Source organism: Bufo gargarizans, chromosome 6 (genome assembly GCF_014858855.1).
Source record: "Bufo gargarizans isolate SCDJY-AF-19 chromosome 6, ASM1485885v1, whole genome shotgun sequence".
NCBI classification, from domain to species: Eukaryota; Metazoa; Chordata; class Amphibia; order Anura; family Bufonidae; genus Bufo; species Bufo gargarizans.
In genome coordinates this window covers 75,163,313-75,169,312 of record NC_058085.1, presented here as the reverse complement: position 1 = coordinate 75,169,312, position 6,000 = coordinate 75,163,313, and positions in this window count along the sequence as shown.

The window sequence follows — 6,000 nt, the reverse complement described above, 5'->3', positions numbered from 1 at the left end:
TATGAAATTTAAATATGATTTTGTTGGTTATGTTAATTTTATAATACATTAATATATATTTAAAATTTTCATCTAACTACAGTACTGTGGACAATTTAGAAGACACGGACAAGAAACCCCAGCCGTTTTTTTCTCCGGAATCAAGCCCACAAGCAACACCAGCAGTGGAGCCCACAGAACTGCCCATGGCAGCGAGCGGCAGGGAACAAGAAAGGCCCTAAACATCTCAGCAGCCCAGGAGAAGGAGGAATGTCCGTCAGTCTGCCTCTGAGCTAGTAACTTGGGAAATGATAGATGCCCGAGTTATCAAGTTCCTAGCTCAGAGGAGGACTGATGGACAAGAAGAAACAATGTTGAGGGGGCTTGCGCCACTTATGAGGCATGTGCCCCAAGAAAGCCATCATCATTGTGTGGCCTCCATTGCACTTGTTTTAAAAATGTATTCGATCCCATACCAGGGAGACATACATTTTGATATTAACCAGTTGCTCTAAAAAGTAATGATGGCTTCCACTCAGCAGACTACCAGCTTCTAACAGGCTACACATACACCCCGTGGTCCACCTTTACCCGGACCAACTTGCCATGGGTCCCAAGCCCGCAACCCTCCCCTTTCCCAGTCCATGAATGTGGGCATGTATTCTGCTGGTGCACCAGATCCGGCACAGGTACGCCCAGGATCTTCTTACGCCCCTGGTTTCTTCAGTAGAGACTTATTTGATATGTGAATGTTTAATTTTTATGGAAATTTTAGTCTGAATCATTTATTTGCATTTTGATTAATCCTCAAAATTAAGGTTTTTTATGAATGGATGATTTCTTTGGTTACAGTAAATTTTTTTAGAAAAAAGTCAAGTGGCTTATGTTCTTTTTATTAGACAACACATTAGAACACTTCTACCATTTTTGTCACAACAGATACACACACAATACTTTAAGGACGCACACTTTATTAGGCTACATAATTGGTTCATAATTAATATTTTTATGAGGTATTAGAAGGTTTTTGCAAGCATATTTAAAAATCAAACATTATGTTTTAAAAAGTAGTCCAACATAAGAATCTTTATTAATAATATGGATTTTTAAATGTGGGTTCAAAAAACCTCAGCCCGCAAGCCCACGTCAAGGGTCCTCAGTCTCTTGCGAGTCCCTACACTCAACTACCACAGTAAATGTTAATAATCTATCTACAAAATAAATAAAAAATTAAGAGCCCAGAAGATTTCAAAAACTGCCATGAATAGCGTCCCCATGGCAAGGACCCCTCTGGGCTGTAAAAGTAGTCTGCAAAGAGTTCCCGAACTGCAATGCCTGCAGTCCCAGGTCGTCTATGCAGGGTTCTTTCCAAACCCAAATCTGATAACGTAGAAAGATCTTCCATGTCAACAGAAGAGGAAGCCTCGTGAATCCTGGTGAAGTTGTGTAGAAAAACACAAGCTTGAATCACCAGGGTAGCATTCTCCGGATCCATTTGTATAGATGACAAAAACACCCTCCACTTGCTAGAGAGTATCCCGAAAGAGCACTCAATATACCGACGGGTACGAGTCAACCGGTAGTTGAAAATACGCCTCCTGACATCCAAACCACGCTTTGGGAAGGGCCGCATAACATGTGGAGTCAATGCAAACCCTTCATCCGTCACAATGACACTGACCTGCATATCCGGGCCGTCTTCTGGACTTGGGCAGGGCGAGCTGGTTGGCATAAAGCCGCTCACCCATTCTAGAAGCACTAAAGATGCGAGCATCAGCAGTGCTTCTATAGGCCCCGATATCAACCATTATAAACGGGTAGTTACTGTCAGCAACAGCCATCAGCACTACCGAAAAATATTGTTTATGATTGAAGAATCTGGACCCTGAGTGAGGAGGCTTCTTCACACGGATGTGCTTGCCATCCATTGCCCCGATTTGGAAACTGCGGAGAAATTTGGAAGCCCTCAGCAATCCGAATCCAATCGTCCGCCTTGGGCTGTGGCATCACCGTAAATAAAAAATTTAATTGGTGTGTATGAGCAAAATACTAACAGCTATTGGGGTGTGGGCAGTACTACCACAACTTAATTACAACAACTGTGTTTAGCCCCTTTGAAATGCTGTAAGTTATGGGATAATTCCAAATTATGTGAACATTATGCATGATAAGGACGTTAGCAGAAAATCTCAGGGGTTGGCAGCACCACAATCCCAGAAAATAGGGTACAGACCGGTATATAGGCTTCAAGCCGGATGGTGCATGCAGATAGGGATCCTGACTGAGGGTCCCAAATCTTCAAGACACTCCAATAATACACAGCACTCGCCAGTAGTTTGTGAAAAATTGTCATTTATTCACACAGACAGCCAGGTTACAGCCTGCTGTAACCTGGCTGACTGACTGACTAAATCACCATTTTTTACAAACTACTGGCGAGTGCTGTGTATTATTGGAGTGTCTCGAGGACGTTAGCTGAACACAAGTTTGAAACTTGCACAAAAGAATAGACAACCTTCAATATTGGGATGTTATGTGTCAGGGATTAACAGTTTTAAAAACAAATAAAAAAAAACATTCCCACTAAACATTATGGGAAAAGAAAGGTTACTTCAGCAAACAGAAGCACATGTCTAACAGCAGCCATTTTCTAACACATCTTCCTCCTGACAGAAGCAGTGCACATTACTGGTGAAACTTTAAATGTAAAATATTGCCAACCTCAACATGACAATGAGCCTTTCCTCAGGAGAAATGCTGCGCCTTATATTGGTGTCCATGAAGGTAAGGACAGTACGTAGAGACGACAGCAAGCGATCAAAGGTACCCACTGACATCCGACAGAAGGAAAAAAACTTGTCAGGATGCAGGCGCAGATCTTTGTAGAGGGTATGGAAGTGTCCTTTCCGGTAACATTGAGAAACAATCGGATGGACCCAAAATCGCCGCCTTCTACTAATCCTCATCCAACAAAGGAGTGCGCTGTCCCCATCGCCGAGAAACAAGCCAATGCAGTAAGACCTCTTCCTCAGAGTCATCCGCCATGGTGAAACAGCAAAGACAAGCAACCAAAAGAACCTCTGTACCCTGTAAAGACTACAGAAAATGGCCACAAAACCAAACTCAGGTGACCTGCATATATACCAGTATCCTGGGTGGAGTTATTAAAATTACATTTTTTTCACCATTCTTTGTTTTCTGAAGGTCTGCAAAAAAAACAGACACACGGACACACAGAAGCACAACGGAAGAAATAACGGACACGGATCACAGAACAACGGAACCCCGCTTTGCGGACCGTGAAAAAATACTGTCGTGTGCATGAGGCCTAAGTATGCTGGTGGTGTGTCAAAAAACTGTCCCAGGCTTTGGAGAGTGTTGCCCTGCCTCTGTTGGAACTGCTGTGTGTTCCCCTTGTCTCCCCTCCTCGGTTGGAAGGAAGTACAGACGCTGCCACCAGCGTTGTCAGAGGAATGAGAGTTGAGAAGTTCTCTTTGTAGCGGGGGTCGAGAAGGGTGTACATACAGTAATCCATGTTTAAAATGCGTATAATGTGCGGGTCGTGGGAAAGGCAGCCTAACATGAAGTCAGCCATGTATGCCAGAGTACCAACAGGTGAGACTTCGCTGTCGTCATCAGGAATCTCCTCATCCTTTTCCTCCTTTTCTGCCCACCCATGCTGAACAGATGGAATTAAACTTCCATGGGTACTACCCTCTGTAGCGGAGGCAACTGTCTCCTGCTCCTCCTCCTCTTCAACCTCCAATTCGTGCTGAGAAGACGAGGGTGGTCTGGCTATCATCAACCTGTGTAATGTCTTCCCCCATTTCCACTTCTTCCACATGCAAAGCGTCATCCTTAATTGTGAGCTGCGAGCGTTTGAGAAGACACAGAAGTAGGATGGTGACGCTGATAATAGCGTTATCGCCGCTCACCATCTGTGTTGATTCCTCAAAGTTGTGTAAAACCTCACAGAGGTCAGACATCCATGCCCGCTCCTCGCTTGTGAATAGAGTAAGCTGACTGGAAAGGTGACTACCATGTTGCAGCTGGTATTCCACAACTGCCCTCTGCTGCTCACAAAGCCTGGCCAACATGTGGAACGTGGAGTTCCAGCACGTGCTCACGTCGCACAACAGCCGGTGAGCTGGCAATTGCAAGCGCTGCTGCAGCGTTGACAGACCGGCTGAAGCTGTTGGTGACTTGCGGAAATGGGCACACACGTGGCGCACCTTTACCAGTAGCTCAGGCAAATTGGGGTATGTTTTTAGAAATCGCTGAACCACAAGGTTGAATACGTGGGAAAGGCATGGGATGTGTCTAAGGTTGCCCAGCTCCAAAGACGCCACCAAGTTACGGCCATTATCAGACACAACCATGCCTGGTTCCAGGTTGAGTGGCGAGAGACACAGCTCAGTCTGGTCTCTTATCCCCTGCCACAGCTCTGTGGCGGTGTGCTGTTTATCACCTAGGCAGATCAGCTTCAGCGCGGCCTGTTGCCGCTTCCCCACTGCAGTGCTACACTGCTTCCAGCTACTGACTGATGGCTGACTGGTGCTGCACATGGATATTTCGGAGGTGGAAGTGGAGGTGGAGGCGGAGGAGGAGAAGTGGGGGTTGGAGCCACTAACGTAGGTGGTGGGGGAAACCCTGATGGAATTGGGGCCCACAATCCTTGGCGTCGGTAGCACCTGTGCCATCCCAGGGTACGACTCGCTCCCAGCCTGCTCGACATTCACCCAGTAGCCTCCCTGGCCGAAAGCACTTATCCATGTGTCCGTGGTTAAGTGGACCTTCCCAGTAACTGCATTGGTCAGGGCACTTGTGATGTTAATGTACACATGTTGGTGTAAGGCTGGCACGGCACACCTTGAAAAATAGTGGCGGCTGGGGACTGCGTAACCAGGGACGGCCACCAACATCAGGCTGAGGAAGGCCTCGGTGTCCACAAGCCTTAATGGCAAGATTTCCAGGGCCAGTAAATAAGAGGTGCACATTTAGTGCTATGGCCTGTGGGTGGGTGGCTGGGTATTTGCGCTTGCATTCAAATGCCTGGGATAATGATATTTGGACGCTGCGCTGGGACAGAGAAGTGGATGTGGTCGCTGATGGTGCTTGCGAAGGTCCAGGTGCAGGGCGGGAAGCATCCAGGCCTGCGTCTTGGACAGGGGATTGGCCAGTACGTAACACAGGGGAAGAGGAGGCAATGGTGTGACCTGTAGACACAGATTGTGGACCCAGGTGTTCGGCCAACCTATTAGGGTGCTTTGATGACATGTGGCGGATCATGCTGGTGGTGGTGAGGTTGCTAGTGTTCACTCCCCGACTAATTTTAGTGTTGCATTTGGTGTCTGCACTTCCCACCAAAAAGTGGCATACTGCCGAACACCTACCCCTTGGCAAGGGAGATTTACGCAAGGGGGTGCTCTGTGGAACAGCTGCGGGCCTGTTCGGTGGTGCCCGCCTTCTACCTTTTGCCACCCCATTGCCTCTTCCAGACTTTTGCAGTGCTGTAGATCCCTCCCCTCTGTACTGCTCTCCTCGCTCGGCTTATTGCCACCTTCCCAGGTTGGGTCAGTGACCTCGTCGTCCAGCACCTCCTGTTCCACTTCCTCACTCTGATCATCCTCCTGATTTGTTGACCTAACCACAACCTCAGTTATTGACAACTGTGTCATCCTCTTCCTCAACCTATTGAGAGTGTAATTGCGGTTGAGTCATTGGCAACTGTGTCTCATCATCATCCACTTCATTCAACACTAATTGCCTTTCCCCAGCATCATGTTCTTGTGACTCTGGATGCTCAAGAGGTTGGGAATCGGGGCACAAGATCTCAGGTCCCTCTTCAAGCGTGCTTGGCGAGAGGGCCAAATCAATTAATGGAGATGCAAAGAGGTCCTCGGAATATCAGAGTGTGGGATCACTTGTTTGGCCAGACTGTGAATGGTGGGAGGAAGGAGGATCAGGGTGAGGATTGTGTGGACCAGACTCCTGGCTACTGAGACTGGACTTAGTGGAAGA